This window comes from Fukomys damarensis, unplaced genomic scaffold (genome assembly GCF_012274545.1).
Source record: "Fukomys damarensis isolate Sample0158 unplaced genomic scaffold, DMR_v1.0_HiC HiC_scaffold_23, whole genome shotgun sequence".
NCBI lineage: Eukaryota > Metazoa > Chordata > Mammalia > Rodentia > Bathyergidae > Fukomys > Fukomys damarensis.
This window is the reverse complement of record NW_022900935.1, coordinates 20,627,155-20,649,576: the sequence shown is the minus strand read 5'-3', so window position 1 is coordinate 20,649,576 and position 22,422 is coordinate 20,627,155. Positions and strand designations below refer to the sequence as shown.

The following is a 22,422-nucleotide window of genomic DNA, read 5'->3' as shown; positions in this document are numbered from 1 at the left end:
TTTTATAAATGAAAAGAACCATTGTTAACTTTGCTGACCAGGCACACCCCCTTCCCCTAGGCCAGAATAGATAACTAAATGAATTTTAAAGGTAACTTCCCCTACCAAAGAAGTGCTACATCCCAGTTGAAATTCAACTGCCTCTCCACCATGTTTTGAATATCAGCAATGTGAACTATGAAAATGCAATGTAACCACTGGAATGAGGTCGAGGCTGTAAAACCCTATAAAAGGGGGAGTTGTAGCCCTGTACTGGGTCAATCAGGGCACTGCCATTAGGTGTGACTGATCCCCCATTGATGGAGTAAACTTTTGTGGTTTTCCATTCTGCTGCCTCTCTGTGTGTCACTTGCCAATTCCTTCCATAGCATCACTATACATATATTATATATTGATTCTGTTCTTCTAGTGAACCCCAACTACTACTCTACTACTAGTTCTTCTTCTTTCTCCTCCTCTTCTTCTTCTTCTTCTTCTTCTTCTTCTCCTTCTTCTTCTTCTTCTTCTTCTTCTTCTTCTTCTTCTTCTTCTTCTTCTTCTTCTTCTTCTTCTTCTTCTTTTCTTCTTCTTCTTCTTCTTCTTCTTCTTCTTCTTTTTTCCTCCTCCTCCTCCTCCTCCTCCTCCTCCTCCTCTTCCTCTTCTTCTTTTGTTGTGTTGAGACAGTTTTGTTACGTACTTCAGGCTAGCCTTGAACTTACTGTGTGGTCCAGACTGGCCTTGAACTTGTGACAATCCTCCTATTTCAGCCTCCCAAGAGCTGGGATTACAGGCATGCACCACCATACCTGGCTAGTGAACCCTAACTAATACAGATTTTAGTACAGAGAAGTGGGGTTGTTGCTGTGATGCTATCTGACCATGTGGTTCAGAAGCCTTTGGAATTCATTTGTGAGAGAAGTTTGGGAACATTTGGAGACACCAGCTGGAGAAGCAGCCCTAGAGTGCTGTAAACTGAGATTAATGGGAAATTCTGGCTCAGAAGACTAAAATGCAGGCAGACTATAAAGATAAGGTCAGGAGGTTTCAATTGGGAAGGACTCCATTGGCAATTAGACTTCAAACTATAGGTATTGTACTCTTGCAGAAAATTTGTCTACATTTTGTTCATGTCCTAAGACTGTGAGAGACTGAGATTAAGTGTGATGCATTAATTGATTTGATGAAAGAAATGTCAAGGCACCCCAACATTCAGACTGTGGCATGGATACTGCTAGCCGCCTTTAGTGAGATTCACACTGAGAAACAAGAACAAAAAGAAAAAAATAAGTTTTCAGTTTTCTCAGAAAGGAAGAACTGACAAAGCTGGAGTAGAAGAGAGCTTGGTTGTGGAAAAGATTAGCATTAAAGAGAAGCCCAGTACTTTATAATAGGACAATAGAGAGATGCTTTGAGGACATGTAAAGAATCATCAAGATCCCACTCTTCACAAGCTAAGACTTCTGCTTTGAGAAGAGAACCCCAGAGCATTCTGCTGGAGAAGGGCCACCTAGGGAATTGGTTCACAATGCTCAGCCAACCAGGCACTCAAGACCACTGCAGCCGTGATTCAAGGGGGCCTGACTACTGCTTGAGCTGGCAGAAGATCTTAGCATCATCCTCATGGTGCTGACTTCACAGGCATATAGAATGCAAGTGTTGTGGGATCAGGGAGGCTTCCATCCAGATTTCAGAAGAAGACCTAACAATCCAGGCAGTCCCTAAGGGGACAATGTGTGAAGCTATGAGATGAAGCTAGAAGTGTAGTAGAGACCCAAGGACATTAGAGAAGCCAGAAATATGGATTATCTGCTAAGAAAAGCAGTAAGAAGTGAGCAAAGCTGTCTAAAAGAAATGCCAGGAGAGCTGCAACAAGCAGTGCTACAGGGGTGAGGCTGCCTAAGTTCATATCTTTAGCCCAGATGCTGGACATGGAACTACAGAATTTAGTGTTTGCCCTCCTGGATTTTGTTCTTGCTTTGGTCCAATTTCTTTTTATCTTCCTGTTCTCTTTTGGAATGGGAATGTTTACCTTGGGCCACTGTATGTTGGAAGTGTTTAAGTTTCTTTTTTATTTTTACAGGGGCTTACAGCTAGGAATTTGCCTTAAGTCTCATAGCAGAGACTGGACTTGGATTTTTCAGTATTATTGGAACTGTAAAAACTTTTGTGACTCATACAGATGGACTAAATGCATTTCACATAAAAATGCAAATGAGTCTTTTGGGGACCAGGGGCAGAATGCTATTATTGTTGTTTTTATTTTTTGAGACAAGGTCTCACTCTGCAGGCTGGAAATGAACTCACTATGTAGCCCAGGCTGGCCTTAAACTTGCAACAATCCTCTGGCCTCAGCCTAGCAAGTGCTGGGATTACAGGTGTATGTCACCACACCCAGCAATAAAGTTATTATTTAGATCTACAATGGTTCCCAAAGCTTCACACGTTTGGAGGGTGATTGGATTATGAGCATGTTACAGTTGGCTTGCTGTTAGGAGCTGGATCTGGTCAGAAAAGGCTCACTGGGGGTGTGACCTGAAGGGGTATGTCTCCCTCTCCCTTCATGGCTCCTCCTTCGTGCTTCCTGGCCACCATTAGTTGAGCAGCTTTCCTACACCTAGACCCTTCCACCATGCTTTCCTGCCTTGGAGCTAGTTACTACTGTATGCACTAAAAACACGAGCCAAGATAAACCTCTCCTCTAAGTTACGAGTGTCTGATGTTATGTCTCAGCAACAGGAAAGTGACTAAAGACAAGGAGTGAAGTGGTAAAGTCAGCCAGGTGCCCTGGAGACAGCGAGGAAAAGCTTTCCACTCTCCTGGGTGGGGAGAGGAGAGGTTTCTTGCATCCCAGCTGAGGTCCGAGAGCTCAGCAGGAATTCTCCAGGATAAGGATGAAGGGAGAATTCTGAGCAGAAGGAGGCGAAGGCATAAAATCCTGAAGGCAGGAGGGAGCCTGGCAAATTGGTAGACTGTAAGGAAGCTCCAGTGTCCCGATGAAGGTGTGGAGAGTGGAAGAGGCGTAGAAATGGTAAGTCCTGGGTTGGCAGGGTGGGCTCAGAAGGATCTGGAGTTCTATTAAAATCGGAAGGGACATGACTGGATCACATATCTGCATTCCAGTGTTTTCTACACACTCACAGTCTCCTGGAGAGGTATCCAGCATCTCTGGTCCCAATACTATTCACTTAATATTTTACTCATTTCACTCAACATTCACTTAAAATGCTATGAATGCATAATACTATTATAAAACTACCATTTTACTTAGAGGCTGTCATTTTGAAGAGCAACCCTTCGTGACACTACAGTCTCTTAATTTGGTCATGTGCACAAAGTCACAGTAAAACAGAACCTGGTTAAAACAAACCCAGGTGACATTCGATGGCCTGCTTAAAGCTCTATCCCCAAGTCCACTGTTTCTTGTTAATGAGGGAGATTAGAAGTGTCAGTGAGGTGTTGAACACAATGGCACCCCATGAAACTTTGTCCTTGACTTATGTGATCTTCAGATTCAAAGGGGACTCAAGAGGGAATGTTTCTCTTGTTACGTGATTCAGTGTTACTTCAAGCCCTGTCTGGATTCCTCCTAAGGTAATTTCAGCAACTATGTAAAACAAGCCAGTGGTACAATTTCCACACATAGAGAAACTCACTGCAACCTTCTCGGACGTCTTTGAAGGGGAAGAAGGGATGGGAGAGGAAATGGGGTAGGTGGGCAGGGAAGCCAAACGACCAAGTTTTATTCTCTCCCTCCCCTTTTTGTAAACCTACCCACTCACCCACCACCCTTCCGCCTGGGCATCCACCTGCCTGCCCATCCACCTTCTTGCTTGTTTGCCTGATTACCAAACCCATTTACATACTCACTTGTTCCCCTGCCTCAGATGAGCGTCCCGTAAGTATAGGGACCACGGTCTCCACCCAGGGACTCTCCTGAAGATTCCCTATTCATTCCTTCATTTGTCCATCTGTCCCACATATTATGAACCCACATTTAGTGTCTCAACCCCTACTTCTATCCAAACAAAACAAAACAACCATGGCCATGACCACTTTTGTTGCTTTCTGAGGTCTCATTTACCTCTTATAAGATTCAGTCATCTCTAATTTACACTTTGGGTTGTTTCTGAATGGAATCTTTGAACACTTTGTTCTTGCTGTCCTTGTCCCTTCCCTGTACATTTTCCCTCCATGGGTCTTATTTTCCCATGACCTTTCCTGGGCAAAGTCCTAGATTGTCAGAGCTAAAGGAGACAGCAGAGACCACCAAGTCCAAAGCCTCTCACTTCTAGATGGGAAAACCAAGGTCCAGATTGGGCAAGGCACTTTATGAAGGTCCCACATCTTAGTGTACAGTCCCAGTGTCAGGAAAGTTTTCTTTCCCAAGCTAAATCATCCAGTTCCTCCAGCGCCTTGTGGATTTCTAAAACAGCAGAGTCTAAACATCCTCAGATGTCAGTGGCTTCCACTCAAAGAAATGGACCTCACAGGGGTGGGTAGTGAGTGCCTGCATCTCTACTCAACCAGAGGGTAGGACTAGCAAAGGTGTTTCTGCTGCCAAAAAAGAAAGTTTAAAACCTTTGTTCTTGTCCAGTGTTCAGTACACAGCAGGAAAATGGCAGAGCTGAGTCACCAACCCAGATGTCCTGGTCTTTTCATTTTCCTGTGCCGAGCAGCTGCTGGCTCCAAAGAGACCTGGTTTGTAGTGACCAGGGAAGAGAGGATGCTGTTCTTCTATCCCAAGATTTTCCAGAGCTGGCTTAGAGAAAGCAAATGATCCCATTTGTTGCTTATGAACTAAGGTGAGGCTATGCTTTTTTTTTTTCAGTGCTAGGAACTGAACCCAGGCCCTTCATCCTGAGTTACATCTCCAGCTCTTTTACTTTGAGGTGGGTCTCGCTCTGTTGCCCAGGACGGGCTTGAACTACCTTCCTGTTAAAGTTTTGAGAACTGAGCTTACTTGGTTGACAGGGATGGTGGATTTGACACTGAAATAGAGAGACCCGCCTGGGAGATATCAGCTGCTCTCCCCCTACCCAGTGCTGGTTGCTGAGCCTCTGGGTGGAGGTGCACCCCCTTGCTCAATAGGATCTGAAGCTTAGCCTGTTGCTGGTCTCTGTGAACTGGGGCAAGCATCTGACCCAGCAACTGACCTTGTCCCAAGACCTCTCGCCTGTACTTCCCCCACTCCCAGAATCTGGGGGGCTTGCCAACATTTTCTGATGAGTCATATCTGTGTATTTGCAGGCAGCTTTAGGCCCTGCACCTGGCCTTTTAACATAGGGGAACTTACCTTTGTACAAAGTGATGTGGTGCTATGGGTAGGCTCTGAAGTTAGGTGGCCTGATTGCTTACTGTGTGTGTACTCTTGGGCAAATTAATTAACCTCTCTAGACCTCAGTTTCTGCATCTGTAGAACAGATGCAAAATAATATGAAGATCAGAAAAGATATTTGTGCTGGGATCTAAAGAAAGAGGAGAAGAGTGAGGGAGGAGAACAGCAAATAGATGGAAAGAGCATGTGCAAAGGCCCTATGGCAGCAAGAGAAATCAGAGCCCATTTAGGAGAGAAAATTATGATAGTGGGTGAGGGCCAAGGGGCCGCAGGATCTCTGTGTGAGGCTGGTGTGAGGCTCCTTCTACACTTTGTCCTACTCTACAGAGCCACACGGTGTAAGAGTAAGGGCTCACATACCAGATATCCAGTGAAAATCCCAGATCTACTGTCTACCTGCTGTGTTACCTTGGGCAAGTGTTAGTCAGCTCTCTGTTACTATAACAAGTGTCTGACATAATCAGCTTTTAAAGAAAAGAGGTTTATTTGGGCTCACGGTTTTGTAGTTTCCAGTCCTTCATTAGTTGGCCCTGTCCTTTGGGGCCTATGGCACATTCTATCTTCAGTGCATGGTGAACCCACTCACTTCATGGCAGGGTCATGAAAGAGAGAGAAGAGGAAGGGCCAGAATCCCAGAAACCCTCCAAGGACATGCCCCAGTGACCTGAACACCTCCTGCTAGCTGTGCCTTTTCAAGTTGCAGCACCTCCCAATAGCTTCACGGGCTGGCACCAAGCCTTCAACACGTGGGATTGGGGGAGAGTCCAGGTCTCAACTACAGCTGCAAAGCCAGGTAGGGTGGTGCACACCTGTAATCTCAGCACTTGGGAGGCTGAGGCAGGAGGATCTCTGTGAGTTCAAGGTCAGCCTGAACTATAAAACCAGACCCTATCTCAAAAAAAACCAATTAATGAATAAATATATAGACAGACAAACTATAGTTGCAAGTCACCTAATCTCTTTGTACTTCACTTTTACTTTTCCATCAAATGAGGATACAATGATGATAATAATAATAATCTCACTCAATAAATATTTGTTGGATGAATGGATTGGATAGGCTGGGACTGGTCAAGGACAAGGAAGCAGCAATTTAGTTTTTCTCAACCTAGGAACTTGCTCTGTGAAGAACAGGCTTTCCTTTATCAACTCCTGACAGTAATTCAGACAGATCCATTTTTCTGGTCCCTTTTGGTCAAAGTAAACAGTTTTATTTTGGTAATTAAAACTCACTTGTAGTCATTAGAAAGGCCACTCGGACCTAGGAAAATGTAACATTTTGATTTCACATTCAGCTCAAAGCTGAGAGAAATCCCTCCTTCGATGAGACTTAATATGTTCCAGCCCCGGTGTGTAGAATAGTCAGCCGGAACAGGGTAGAGTTGTCAAACAAAATACAGGAAGCCCTATAAAATTTGAATTTCAAGTAAATAATGAGAAATGTGTTGGTATATGTATCCCCCAAATATTATATAGAGCATACTTACAGGAAAAATTATTTGTTGCTTGTCTGAAACTCAAATTAAACTGGACTTCTTGTCTAATTTTTGTTGGTTTGATTGTGTTGTTTTTAATACTGGGGATGGAACCCGGGCCTTACATATGCTAGGCAAGTGTCCCACCCCTGAGCTAGATCCCTAGTCCTTTTTATTTTTTATTTTGAGATAGGGTCTTGCTAGGTTACCCAGGTTGGCCTTGAACTTGTGATCCTCCTGCCTCATCCTCTGGAGCGGCTGGGATTACAGACATGGGCCACCATGCCCAGCTTGCACAGTACTTTTATTTGTTAAACTGGCATCCCAGGGGCAAAGAACATGCCCTGAAATGACTTGGCCCCTGTCCTGTGGGAGTATTTGCTTCTGCTAAAAGCGTCTGGCTCCAGCTAGGCACAGAGGTACAGGAGTTCCTCTCCTTGTGTTTGCTCCTTAGCACGGTGCTCATTACCCATTGCCTGGGCTTTGCACGGTGGAGCTCCAATCCTCTCAGCCTCAGAAGCGTGTTTCTTTTCAGATCGTTGTGACAGCACTGTTGCCTTTGGGAAGGTGGGAGGCACAGCAGTTATCTGAGAACAAGACACCTGGGCTTCCTGAAAGGAGTGGTAAATGGGTGACAGAGTTGGTTTCTAGTGTCGCTGGCTGGGCAGAACGGTCTCTACACTTCTTCCAGCAAGTGAATGAATCTAGGCAGTGCCTGGAGGCAGAGAGAACAGGGCCTGGAGAGGTGCACAGGGAAGGCTGGAGACTGGTTGTGGGCCAAGCCTCTGACCTCTAGGGGCTCTGAATCCCCACGTTAATGCTCTCGGGTACACAGCCTTCCAGACCACCCTGCCCAGCTGCCTTTGTTCATTGTCTCTAACTCCACATGCCAGGCTCTCTTCTGGGTCTTGTGGAGACCGCCCCCCAGAACAGACTTGCTTCTGATGCCCTTCTGTGTCCACACCCTCCCCAACCCCTGGGGCCTGTGGGAGTACCAGGCCCAGAGTGGGTTATGCATACTCCTGAGTGGGACAGCTGCTCTCATGCCTGCCTCAGACACTGGCCCAAAGGTTTTACCCAAAAGCAGGAATTGGTTACAAAGCAAGGCAAGAAAAAGAGGGAACTGCACTTTTGGTTTTAGCTCTTTCTCAAACTTTGGTCTTTGTAGCTAATTGCTAAGCCTTTTGGTGTTCTGCAGCATAAATTCAGTTTCCATTGGCAGCTTAGGAGGTTCAGATTTGTTTTGGTTTTTGTTTTGAGACAGTCTCACTGTGTAGTCCAGGCTGGCCTTGAACTCACTATGTAGCCCAGGCTGGGCTTGAGCTTGCAGCAATCCTCCTGCCTCAGCCTCCAGAGTGCTGGGATCACAGGCATGTACCACCACATCCAGCTGGTTTCAGGGTTTTTGGTTCTACTGTTGCAGCCCACAGGTCTGCTTTTCTGCCTTCTGAATTTTATTAATGTTACCTACTTTCTGTGCTAATTGTCCTTGTGAGTTTATGCCTTTAAAATAGCCCTTTTGCTTTTGTGTAAGGGGAGTGTCAGGAGGGAGCAGAGCTATAAGTGTGTACCCAATCTGTCTTATTTAGCTAGAATTCATTGTCTAATTTCATCTTCACAACAATGCCAAGGGGCCAAAAATACACAGTGGAGAATGACAGTCTCTTCAATAAATGATGTTGGGAAAACTTGATATCCATGTGCAGAAGAATGAAACTGGACTTTTATCTCACACCAAAATCAACACAAAATAGATTAAGGACTTAAGCATAAGACTGGACACCATAAAACTACCAGAAGTAAACATAGAGGGAAAACTCCATGACATTGGCTTGGGCATCTTTTTTTTCATATGTATATATATATAACTCCAATAACACAGCAATGAAAAAAAGAATGAATAGAGTTACATTAAATTAAAAATCTTCAGGCTGGGGATTTAGCTCAGTGAGTGGTTCAATCGCCTGCCTCACAAGCGCAAGGACCGGAGTTCCATCCCCCATACCAAAAAAAGAAAAAAACAATCTTCTGCATAATAAAGGAAATGATCAACAGAGTGAAAAGACAACTTATAGAATGGGAGAAAATATTGGCAAACCATACATCTGCTAAGGGCTAATATCCAAAATGTCTAAGAAATTCAATTCCTAAGCAAGAAAAGAATGACCCAATTAAAAATGGGCGAAGGATCTGGGTAAACCAGAAAGCATATACTTGGAAGCACGTATAGGAAGGAATGCTTCACATCCCTAATCCTTGGGGAAACGCAGCTTAAAACCACAATGAGCTATCACCTTGCTGATCTACCAAAAAGATGAAGAGAAGTGTTAGCGGGGGTGTGGAGGAAGGGGAACTCTCTACACTGTTGGTGGACATCACAATTAGTTCTGTTGTCATTATAAAAACAGCATGGAGGGTCCTCAAGAAAAATTAAAAATTAAGGGCCGGGGTTTTAGCTCAGTGGCACGCCAAACCTGCCTCCCAAGCAGAAGGCCCTGAGTTCAATCCCTGGTACCAGAAAAGAGTAAATAAATAAATAAAAATTAGAAATTGAACTGTCTACTGGGTATGTATCCGACAGAAATGAGACCAGTATGTCCAAGAGAGATCTGAGTGCCCATGTTCACTGTGGTGCCATTCAAATAACCAAGGTATGAAATCAACCTACGTGTCCGTCCATGGACAAAAGAATGAAGAAAATGTGAATCTATGTCTCTGTATATACAGAAGTTCTGTCATTAATGACAACACGGGTCAATCTGGAGGACATGAAGTGGAGAAGGTAAATAATACCTGACCTCCTGTATGTGTGGAATCTGAGGGTGAACTCGTAGAAGCAGGGAATAGAATGTTTGTTACCAGGGGCTGGGGCTGGAGTTGGTGAGATGCTGTTGGTCAAAGGATAGAAAATGTCAGTTAAACTAAAACTCAGTGCAAGAGATTCTTTGTAAAATATGGTGACTGTAGTTAATAAATAACAGTGTATTGCAGACCTGGATACCACTAAAAGGACAGATGTTGTGTTCTCACACACACAGAGGCACAAAAGATGTTTGAGGTAAAACATGTGCTAATTGGCTTGATTTAACCATTCCACAATTTGTAGGTGTATTGAAGCATCATACGTATCATTTTTATTTATCCAAACTAAAAGATTAAAACAAAAGGGACCAATATTACCTCGTTTTTCCAAACAGGAAACTGAGGCTCAGAGGGGACGTCCGAAGAGCTAGTAAGTGGTAGGGTGTGGTACAACCACAGCCCTCTGTCTTCAATCTTCACAGCTGTGCAAAGCTCTCCTCAAGGGCTCGGAGAAGGGTGTGCCCCCTCCCCTCCTAGAAGCTGGGGTCTCACCTGTTAAGGCCCAAGTGCTGAAAGTCGCCACAGGGTGATCCCTGACTCCCTCCTCCACCCCACTGTTCTCCAGCTGCACATTCTGGCAGAGCTGGGGCGTCACGAGAGCACTAAACTATTTGTCAAATGTAATTAACAATTGGAAACGACCTACACATCCAACTGTAGCAGATTGGGTAAATAAATTACGGTATATGCATTTTAAAAATACTACTTGGCTGCTCAGAATGATGAGGTAGAAGAACATTTAATTTCATGGAAAAATGCTCCTGACATATTGGTAAATAGGAGAAGCTGATTTCTCAGGCAGTAAGTGCAGCGTAATCCCATTTAACCAACAATAACATGTATATATAATAACAAATTAATTAAAAAGGAATCAGCATTTGTATACTGCTGTGGTTTGAATTCACCAAATCCATGGTGAAATTTAATCTCCATTGTGAGGTATTAAAATGGCGGAAACCCAATCAGACTGTGATAATTGGAGGTGCAGTTGTTGGGAGATAATTTAAGTTAAAAGAGGACACAAGGATGGGAGCCTAATCCAATAGGGCTGTGGCTTTATAGGAAGAGGTGGGGCAGCTGGTGTGATGGCACATGGCTATAATCCCTGTACTGTGGGAGGCTGAGGCAGGAAGACTGCAAGTTCAAACCCAGCCTGGGCAACTAAGCAAGATCCTGTGCCAGAATAAAATATTTTAAAAGGGGCTGAGGATGTAGCTCAGTGTGAAACCCCTGTGTTCAATTCCCGGTGTGGCAAAAAGGAAGGAAGGGAGGGAGGGAGGGAGGGAGGAGAGGGGAGGGAAGAGGAGAGGAGAGGAGAGCCTAATCTAGGGCATTCTGTCAGCATGTGATGCCCCACAGCACCACTGTGGGACTCTGCACGGAATCCCCACCTGTGAGAAGACTCTCTACCTCATAGTCTCCACAACCATGAGCTGAATAACCCATTATTCTTTGTGATTTACAGTACCCAGTCTGTGGTATTCAGTTACACCAAAAGAGAACAGACTAAGACTGCACCCGTGTTCAGAGCAGCGTTACAATAGCTGAAAGGTGGAGGAACCCCAGGATGAAGGGATCAGCAGAAGTGGTATGAGCATGCAGTCGACCCTGGGCAGCCTGGCAGGACTGGTGCTGGGCCCCTCAGCTATCAAAATCTGAAAGCTCAGCGGCCTTATAGAAAATGGCATTGTGTTTGTCTGTAGTACACACACATCCTCCTGTATGGCTTAAATTTGTCTCTAGATTACTTATGCTACCTAGTACAATGTAGATACCTCTATACTATATTATTTAGGGAATAATGACCAAAAAAAATCTGTACATGTTTCATACAGGTACATTTTTCCCAAATATGTTCAATCCTTACCTGGTTGAATCCACAAATGTAGAACTCATGATCAAGGAGGACTGACTGTAGGTACAATGGTATATTCGCCATATAAAGGAAAGAAATACTGTCACATGCTATAACATGGGCGAATCTTGAGGACATAGTGCTCAGTCAAACCACAAAAGACACAAATACTGTGTGATTCTACTGTATGACATCCTTAGAGAAGTTAAACTCAGTAGAATGGTGATTATTACACGCTGCTAAACAGATATTGCCTAATCAGTACAGAGTTTCAGTTTTTAAAGATGGAAAGAGTTATTGAGATGAACGGGGTGATAGTTGCATTAACTCAATGAATGCCTCTAATAACACTGAACTGTACACTCAGAATGGTTAAGGTGGTAAATTCTATGTTATGTGTATTTTACCCTAATTTTTTAAAGTGAGAAAACAAAACTCATGCTCAACAAATGCAAAATATAATTGATTTTTAAAACTTTAAAAAGTAAGTAACCACTGCCTGCAATACTTGATCCTTAATACACAGGCCCTAAGGTCCAAGGTCAAATGAATTCTCTCTGCCCCTAGGTGTGCAATCAGCCTCCTTGCCTCCATCTCCTCCTCCCTTCCCCAACTCCCTGCTGAGCTGAAAGCCTGAAATTCAGGTCCCACGGAAAAGGAAAGCCCAGCAACCCACCCCGCCCCACCCTGACCTGGGGCTTAGTGAATCTCTGTTCCTGAAATTCTGCGGACCCTCGGAACATTTTAAATACCAAGGTAGCAATTTTCTCTTTACTTCCAACCACGGCTGGCCTCTTATCAGCCTAATTTTCTTTTTCTTTTCTTTTTTTTTGTTTTTTGTTTCTTTTTTTTTTGAGGCAGGGTCTCATTATGTAGTTGAGACTGACCTCGAACTCAATATGTAGCCCAGGCTGGTCTCGAACTCACAGCGATCCTTCTGCCTCAGCCTCCTGAGTGCTGGGATTATAAACGTGTGCCACCATGCCCAGCTAGCCTAATTTTCTTTTCTTTTGATGGTGCGGAGTCTTCAAGAGGAAACAGAGGGTGAGTAAATTGTCCAAGGGAGGGAGATGGCAGCCAATTGTAATGCAGGAAGGAAAATTCTCCATTGTGGACTAAACAAGGAAGAATGGATCTGAAATTTTGCTGCAGCCTGTCTCAGGAGACAATGGATTTCCTTTCCTAAAAATCCTTCAGACAAGGATAAAGATTTATTTATTCAGTGTGACTTAGGGCCATGTGTTTTGTACTGAGGGTCCTAGGAGCCATCACAATCCTGTCCCCGATGGCTCCAGGAGCCTTACAGTGCCCTGGAAATGGGAGATATGCTGCACATGTAAAACACACACTAGAAGACTTGGTGTATAAAGATGGATGTTACCCATCTCATTAATGATTTTTAAAACAATAATAGAAGTAATAATACGTTGGATTATATTGTGTTAAATAAAATACGGGTTTTTTTGGTGTGTGGTTTTTTTTTTAAGTTTTTAAAAATTCAAGCCTAGCCTTAACAACTTAGCAAGATTCTGCCTCAAAACATTGGGATGAGGATGTAGCTCAATTCAATGAATGCCCAGTACTGCAAAGAACAAAAACTTTGTACTTTGCAGTACTCAAAAACTCAGAAATCTCAATGACTTAACAAAGCCACATCAATCCTCCTTTAAGCTCTTCACCAGCACAGCCAATGCAGGTCTGTAAGAGGCTCATCGCCGTCACGCAGGAACTCTGGCTGATGGAGCAGATACCATCTCAACCACTGTCAGGCATCTGGCTACTGGAAAAGCCACAGCTCTGGAGAATATGGCTCTGGCAATTAAATGTTCTGGCCTAGAAGGGACAGCTGTCATTTCTGCTCACAGCTTATTGGCCAGAGCTAGTCACATGGCTTTACTCAACCACAAGGGGGCAGGGCAAACCTACTCTATGCAAAATAGGGAGCTGGAGTAATGTAGGGCAACTGACTAGCTTGATTTAGCTGTGTGTGTGTGTGTGTGTGTGTGTGTGCGCGCGCACGTGCAGGGGATCGAACTCAGGACCTTGGGCTTGCGGGGCAGGCGCGGTGCCACTGAGCTAAAGCCCTGGTCCTTGGCTGAGCTTTTTTATTTCATTACTATTATTATCATCTTGTTATCTATTGTTATTTGTATTTATATGGTGACGGTAGGAACTGAACCCTTGGCCTTGTGTATATTCGACAGACTCAACACTGAGGTACATCCTCAGCCCCAGCTTTTGTATTGCTTTTTTTTTCATTAAGTTTATTGGTACTTTTTAAGTATACAGTACAGTTACATTCATATTTGGGATCTTGTACCTTAACAGCTTGTGATCCATACAAGCTGAGTGCGGTGGGGCAAGCCTGTAATCCCAGCACTCAGGAGGCCAAGGCAGAAAGATTTCAATCACTGTAAGTTTGAGGCACATTGAGCTACCTAGTGAGTTCAAGGCCAGCCTGGGCTACATAGTGAGACCCTGTCTCAAAAAAACAAACAATATAAACAGCAACAACCCCCCCGCATAGAATATAATAATAGAAAAAATAGAATGAAATAAAATAGGAACTATGGTATGTCTTAAATTGTTTAAAATTTCAAAATAGGATGCATTTAAAATATTTTTTGCAACTGAGGCACTATATGTCGAAAATTCTTTCTGAAAAGGAAGCATAAGTATAACACATGTCTCTCTTGCATTATCACTATCAAAGAACTTACCCATTAGTTATCTCATTTAGGGCATTATGGAGCCCTTCACATATGAAGAAAATGGCCTAGGAGAGGTGGATGACCTGGGCAGTTCAACCAATTGGCAGAGCTGGGAACAAATAATGTAACAGACGGCACTTCCTCTTCAAACCCTAATTATTTCTTTCCTTTCATGTATCCGCCTCAAATCTTAAGATTCTTCTTCTTTACTGTTTTTAAGAATACTGACCTTTAACACACACTCAGCCTGGCACTATTATCTTTGCTATTTCTGAGGAAACTGAGGTCTAAACAATGAAGTGGACTTGTCCAAGAGTACAGTCACCAAGAGGCAGGGTTTGGATTCAAGTGCAGGTCTATGACAAAGCTGTAATCCCGATACTCTTCTGCTCATCTGGCTTATTTTTCTGGTTCTAGAAAACTGTGAATGACATCAGGGAAAAGTGTGGGGGAACTTCCCATGAGCCTTTGGTCCGGGTGATCCTTGCCTGCAGCACCTGCTAAGGCCTTGGCCCTTCTTACCAGGCTGACAGGGAAGAGGCAGGCACTCTGACACCCTGTCTAGAGTCAGGAACCTCAGCTCCCGAACACTGTACACACACACACACACACACACACACACACACACACACATGCACACCCACACTCCTTGATCTTAGAGATGGAACTAGGTGACTAAATTATGCTAGGGTTGCATTTTAAAGACATTATTTTATTTCTAGCTCTTATGGGACTTGATGTAAACTTTTGGGAAAGTATTTTTATGAGATTCAAAGATATTTATTTTACATGCCCTTTAAAAAGTGCCAGTACCATAAATAATAATAGCTAACATTTAGTTCCTGTTTTATGCCAGGCACTCCACTAAGGCATTCACATGGATTATTTCTCGTCCTTGAAATCACAACGAGGTGAACGGAGCCCACAACAGTGGGAAGAACCGTGATGCTCTCTCATACTGGAGAAGTGGCCTCTGTTGGGACTCTCAAGTGCAGAGGGCCAGTGACTGCTCTGTGTCTCCCTGCAAGTGGCTTAGGCTCTGTAGGTCTCAGTTTAACTGTCTCTCTCATTCCCCCACTGGCTTGTTGGCCTCAAGCTCCTGGAAAGGAGGGGCTTCCCTGCGCAGTGCTTAGCACAATAGGACTTTACATCAGACACGACTACTATCATCAGACAGAGACCACATCTTCAGAAATGAAAACCAGTGAGTGACAAGTGAGGGTTCTTACAGGACGGTGGACTGCATGTTTGCAATTGGAACCTGCTTGAAACCTGGAGCTCCGGGCTTTCCCCTGGGGTTGCTCTCTTGCTTATTACTAGGAAATCAGGCCATGTTACTAGCTAGCATGAGTCCTTGCTTTTAGTAATAACATAATTTAAAATTAATGCACAGGTTTACAGAAAATCATTTTAATGGGACAGTGAAGAGAGGAGATAGGAAAAGACTCTTGCTTAGGTAGCTGAAGAGGGCACATTCTAACAGAGGGGTACAGACTGGCTCACCCACAAAAGTGAGAGGCCAGCTTTCAAGTGTTAGCTGGTGAGCTGGGGTCCAGTTGATCATTATCTCAGTCCATTGTTCTGGAATCTTTATGGCTAGGGAATGGTTTTATCGCAGGCTTTAGACATGCAGGTTCAGGACTAGGCAGGAGGCTTGTCAAACATAGTTGGATGTCCCTGGAAATTACCTATTCTGTTGTCTTCAATCTTGAAGGGGATGAGCTTACGTAAATTCAGGTATAATCAACCTTGCTTTGCCAGCTTTTATATAGACACTTCCTAAATGCTAAGCACATCAATATGTAGAACTGAGAAGAGATTTAACCCAGGTTTTACAGCAATGAAAGACACAAAATGAAAAGCCAAACTTTGTTTTGCTTTTGTCTAGTGGGCATCTGTAGGCCCAAGCGAAGTTAAGGGTCACAGAAAAAATTGCTTTTAAGTCCCTGGCTGCCCCAGAAGAAAACACAAATCATGTTTTTAATGGGCAGCAGGTAAGGGGCCTGCATTTTGCCACTTTCCCAATCCCAACACTGATGTCTGACTGGAACTGTTCTTGTACAAACAGGATGGGCTGTTTCCCTACATCTGAGAGAAAATGTCCCCACTTAGTTTGAGATCTTGAATTTTTTCCAGCTCCTCCCCAATAGTCGGGACTTTCTAAGGACCCTGGACCTTATCAGGATACTTAGAGATGTTACATTTGCTTGAGCTAAAGTTTGAAGCCACAAGCTTGTGGGGGGGTGTCTTTTTTTTTTTTTTTTGGTATCAGGGTTCGAACTCAGGACCTTGCACTTGCGAGGCAGGTAGTGGAACCACTGAGCCAAATCCTCGGCCATGGGGATCATATCTATAGCTAATAATTAAGAAAATGAAGAAAATCACAGCTTTGCATACCTGTTAGACTCCCAGGTGACTATCTCTAGCTTGCTAATCACTTTCGGTCTAACACAACTGCGTCCACAGCACCCGTTCAGTCTGGCTTTGTGTCACCTTGGAGCTCACTGCAAGCCCGGTTCTGTGCGAAGACAGGTTCACAAAGTAGCTCCTGTAGTCCTCACAGCCATCCTATGTGGTGGGCACCCTGATCATATCCATTTGACAGATGAGGACACTGAGGCTTCAAGAGAAAAGCAAAATCTGCCCAGGGTCACTGTCATTGTCATTGTGACTCCAGGGTCTTCATTCAAACTACTTTGCTTTCCCTTCCACAGCAGACTGAGAATGTGGCTTTTGGAAGAGGTAAGAATAAGTCCAACCCAGGGTCAGCAGACACTTGCTTCAGGTTCTTCACCGTCACCTGACTTAATGCTTGCATCATCTTTCTGGGGTATGTATTGCTGCAGGTTGAAATATCCCTTGTTTGAAATACTTGGGACCAGAAGTGTTTCAGATTTCAGAGTCTTTCTGGATTTGAAATGTTTGAATGGACTTTACCAGTTGATTACCCCCAATCTAGAAATCTTAAAGTGGAAACTTTTTGAGTGTCGTGAGTGTTGTGCTTTGACAGATGGAAAAACTGAGGCTCAGAGAGGCCAGACAAGTTGTCCAAGATCAGCCCACCAAGGTCTCAAACCCAGGACTGCCTGACTTTAAAACTTTGCTTTGAAGCCACTGTTTCTTATCCATCACACTGTCCGTGTTTGGGGCTGGAAAAGTCCTGGTTTAGGAGACTGCTGTGAAGTAGCATTTCTTCCCCAGTTGTGACAGCCCAAATTATCTCCAGGCATTGTCAAGTGTCCCCTGGACTCAAAACTGCCTCCTCTGAGAAGCCCTGATCTAACCACCAGACCTCTGGTGCTAGGACCCTGGGCAAAGGCTCAACTCCTGGGATGGGGACAAAGGCAAGAAGAATTGAATTCACTTCCATGCTTTTCTTTTAAGAGTCTGAGGACAGTTGTTCTGTACTCTGTGACCTTGAAATTGGCCCCCAGCACGATGAGGCGTAGAGTGACTTCCCCAGCCTGCTGGGCTGAGCCCAGGGGCCTAACTGGTGTGTTCTCAGAGGGCCCCTCCCCTCCCCTACTCAGGCCTGTCTCTTCTGCCCTGGGGCCAAATTTGTCTGGTGGCCATTAAGGAAGCTGCCTGATGATTATCTCCCGGTTGGAGTTTGGCTTTATCTCTGCTCTTGGATTCTAAGTGGGATTAATGACTATTTGAGATCAGACTCCAGATCAGCTGCCAAGCACCTCTCTGTGCAGGAGAGGGCAGGCCCAGTGCCCATCTCCACCAGTGCTGTCCCCCAGGTGAGTTAGAGTCCTGGGGTCCTTACAGATGCCTCCCTCCAAATCACTGCTCAGCTTCAAGCCATAGCCAGTCCCAGTTCTGGTTTCTTACATAGGCTTTAGATCCTGTGGTCCTATTTGTTCTCCAGGCCTGGCCAAGAAAGGTGCCCACTCCCCTCACTCCTGCCCTGCACTTTGCACTGAGGCCGCAGAAGCCCTGGAGAATGTTCCTCCAAATCCACCCCACTCCACCTGCATGCAACCTCTCCCTGCCCTAGAGCAGCCTCGCTTCCCCTCCCTCTGCACCAGGCACGTGGGCCCCTGTTCTCAGCTCAGGGCCTCTGCAGGTGCTGTCCCCTGAGCCCGGGGTCCTCGCCATCCCTCTGTGCCCAGGTAATTCCACTCGTGCCTAGGGGGAGGCATCCCTGACTCCCACCCACCCTGAGCCTGGTCCAGAGTCACTGTTACATGGTTCTTACAGCAGCATTCCTCTCTCCCTCCTCGCTCTCACCTTGGCTCCAACACTTATTTGGGAGTATTTGTTTAAATTCATCTTCCTCAGGAGACTATAAGCTCCATGCTGGGAAAGATATGTCTGCTTTTGCTCACCCCTGTATCCCTGGTATGTAGCCTGGAACACAGCGGTACTTTTAACATGCTGTTGAATGATCAAAATGAGCTCATACAATTCTCCCAAGAAGTCTGTAAAGATCTTGCCGGTGGCTGGCACCCTTTCTCTTCTGTGACCTTCAGTAGCACCTGTTCTTTAAGCATTACAACATGGGAAGTAATGGACTCTGAGAGACACTGAAGGTTCTGGGCCCTATCTGGGTTCAAATCCCCTCTCTGCCACTTCCCAGCTGTGTAATACTTGGCAAGTTCCTTAACACCTCTGTGCTTTCGTTTCCTCTTCTTTAAAATGTCAGAAATAATAGTAATAGTGCCTGTTTCTTGGGCTGGTTTTAAGATCAAGTAAGTTAGTTTCCATGATATGCTTTTAAAGTAGCCTAACACATAGTAGGTGGTCCGTTATACTTAGTAGTTACTAATGTTATAATAGAAAGAACATCCATTAGATGGGGTTAGGTGGGCGTGGTTTTGTAATATTTCCAAATTATTCCTAATTACTTGTTACTTTGGATGAATCATGTCACATCCCAGAGCCTCAGTTTCCCCATCTGTTAAATCGAGATCTGAAGACAGACTTGAGAGGATGTTGTGAGGGTCAGACAGAATGTGCGAGAAGCCCTGAGCCCAGTGCTGGTGCATGGTGGCTGTTCCCCATGATGGGAACTTTCTGTCTAGCTCCTCTCTCCCTGGCACATAGTAGGTGTTCAACAGAGTTATCTACTGGGCAGAGAAATCAATAAAAACCCATATTTATGTTCAAGTCAAGACTATTGTAGTCGGGCATTGTGGTGCATGTCTATAATCTCAGCACTCTGGGACGATGAGGCAGGAGGATCAGAAATTTAAGTACAGTGCACAGTTTGGGCAATCTAGCAACTTACTGTCTCAAAATAAAAGGGATATATAGCTCAATGAGAAGGCCCTGAGCTCAATCCTCAGTACTGAGGAAAAAAAAAAAAAAAGATTAGTGCAATGCTCGCCATCTAATTTGAATAAATGTTTGAGAAAAGAATAGATTTCTCTTCCCCCTCTACTGACGATTAAATCCAGGGGCTTCATACTGAGAGCTACATTCTCAGCCTTTTTATTTTTTATTTTGAAATAGGCTCAAATTTGCCTCAGCCTCCTGCCTCAGCCTCCCAGGGTGTTGGGATAAATGGTATGTGCCACTGCCCAGCAGAACAGGTTTGTAGAAATGGCTGGTTGTTTTAGTTTCCAGTTCCCCTTCAATTTCTGAATTAAACTGAGAAAGATTCTGTGATTACATGTCACTTTGCCTTGGCTAAGGGATGCTCTGAGAGCTAGTGAAACATCACCTCTGCAGGTGTCTGTGAGGGCATCTGTGTTGGCAGACTGAGGGAAGACCTGCCCACACCAGGTCAGGGGCACCAGTGACCCACCTTTGACCTGCATGGAACCCAGGGTAGGGAAAAAGCAAGTGCAGCTCAGTGCTTGAGCTGGAACACTCATCACCTCCTGGCCTTGGACCTCGGCCCTTCCGGTCCTCTGGTCTTCAAACTCAGGAAGAGGCCCACACGATGGCCTCCTGGCTCTTAGGCCTTCTGGCATGGTCTGGAGCAGCGCCACTGGCTCTCCAGCTTGCACTCAGCAGATTGTGGAACTGCTCAGCCTCCGTAATCACGCGAGTCAATCTGTCATAATAAAGCTCTCCCTGTGTAGCTCTGTTTGTCCCATTGGCTCTGTTTCTCTGGAGGATCTTGGCTAATATTGAGACTTCTTACTTATCCCAAATCGCTCTAAACCTTCTTACTCTTATAAAATTGGGGCTATTAATAACATCTACCACATAAGATTATGCTGAAAAATAAATGAAGCAATATGTATATATTTGGCGCACAGAAAATGTTAGTTCGCTATCGCTCCCTTTCCTGTTTCCTCATCTGCGCATGGGATTCATTCATTCACTCAACAAACACAGGACCCAAGTCACCAACATTCCATCAGTTAGTTGGAATCGGAAAGGCCCCAGGCCTTGTGGGCTGTCCTCTCCGCGGCACAGAGTGTCTGTCACATTGAGTGCCCAGGGCAGATACTTCCTTCTGAAACTCAAGCCTTGCTCCTGTTTTCCTGGGTCCTACTTTCAAGGGGCCTGAGCAGTGCTTCCCCTGCACTTGGTGTGGCACTGTGGGGAAAGATTCGTGCAGGGAATGCTGGGTCCCTCCTTGGTTGTCAGAGTCGGCCATCTCCGGAGGTGGGACAGAAGAGCAGTTTGGGCATTGGCAATGTGGGAGAGACCAGGCCAGGTCTCTGGGCTCCTGCATCCGAGCGGGTCACGTCCTTATTTCTGGTACTCATGGCTGACTCGAGGTAACTGACTCCTGCCAACCAAACTCACAAGAGACTGAAACGTTTGAATTAGACTTTTACATTCAAGGTGAAAGTATTTTGGGGTTGGGAGGGATTATTCATCTCCAGTGACCAAAATATTTGCACCTGTTACCCACAGTAGTCTTTTATCTTTTATTTTCAGTTGAAAGAAATTTATATGCCAGAAGTGTTTAACTACCAGGAGTAGGCCTGCTGTCAGAGGCCTGGCCAGAGGTGGAAGAATGTCTGAGTTCCAGCGGCCCATCCCCACTGGACCTCAGGGAGGAAGCGAGATTTACGAGGTGAGAGCCTGCCTGGGCCGCTGCTTCTGTCGGGAGAGGCCTCCCTACAGTATTTTCTGTCTCGTCAACGCTGCATTTCATTTTAAATTGCAGCTGAAAGCAGATATTTTCCCTCTTGCCTATTACACCTCTTAATTTGTCTCTCCCTCTGCTGTTATTTGTCTCTATAAAGTGTTTTGCATGAAAGACCCACACAGTACAATGTTGCTTCATCCTGGGTTAGGTCTAACAGGAAGGGGAGACAGGCGGAGTCCAAGCGAGGTCGCGAGGGCCTCAGGTCCATGCGCACCTGCCTGGCAGTGTGTGCATGCGCTTGTTGTCAGAGGGTCTGTGGGTATGGGTGTGTGCCCTATCAACATCTGTACTAATATGCAGCTGTGTCTGTGTGACTTTGGTAAAACTGCCCGGGTGCCCGTGCTAACTGTTGGTGTGTAAGTACACTCCCACAGGCCAGTCTCTGTGATTTTTGTCAATGCATAGCAGCACACACGTGCACGTAAACACGCAGGCACCCAGCTACATGTAAGTCAGTGATGTGTGTAGTGTATACAGAGCAGTGCGCATACAGGGCCCCCTTTCTCTTTTGCTTCTCAGGGCTGCGATTAGCATCATCACTCCCAGCACCACCCGAAGGCCCTGGCAGGCCATAAGGTACAGAAGAGGATCTCACAGCAATGGTTTGTGGAGTTCGGGACACCGCCGTGGTCTGACCGAACCGTGGCCACAGCTTTCTAGTTTGGCTTCAGCCACCTCCACTACCCAGCCTGCTGCAGCAGCACCACCACGGGTCTGGGCGGAAGCTCTGGGCACCCCTGGGAAGGCCCCCAGGGTGCGGGCTGCCAGCTCCAGGACGATCCCGGGATGTCACTGAGGGGTGAAAGAGGTCACCCGATGACCGGAAGAGACCTGCAGACTGGCCCTGTCTCCTGCCCTTTCTGAGGAGACTAAAACCTAGAGCAGTGCAGGCAGGGTGGAGGGTCCCGGTCGCTCCCAGTTCAGCGAACTCTGGGCAGTAACCAATGGGTGACTGTGGCCCAACGGGGATCCCTTGGAGGCAGCCAATGACCTCGCTCCGCTCTCCACCCCGCCCTCGCCAACCCTACGCAGCTGGACCATTGGTGCGGGTGGGATGGGGGAGTGTGCGCGGCGCTGGCCCACGGAGGGGGGCGTGGCCTGGGGTGCAGTCTCTCTCCCAGCTGCGCTCAGCGTCCGCGCCCCTA

The 22,422-nt window shown here is 45.5% G+C and overlaps 1 long non-coding RNA gene across 1 annotated transcript; it reads left to right on the top strand.

The window, feature by feature from the left end:
* Positions 1-16,975: 16,975 nt before the first annotated feature.
* On the top strand, positions 16,976-21,887 carry LOC104868648. Its single transcript, XR_782061.2, has 3 exons — positions 16,976-17,047; positions 21,064-21,202; positions 21,797-21,887. It is a non-coding gene; the product is annotated as an uncharacterized LOC104868648 (long non-coding RNA).
* Positions 21,888-22,422: the final 535 nt, after the last annotated feature.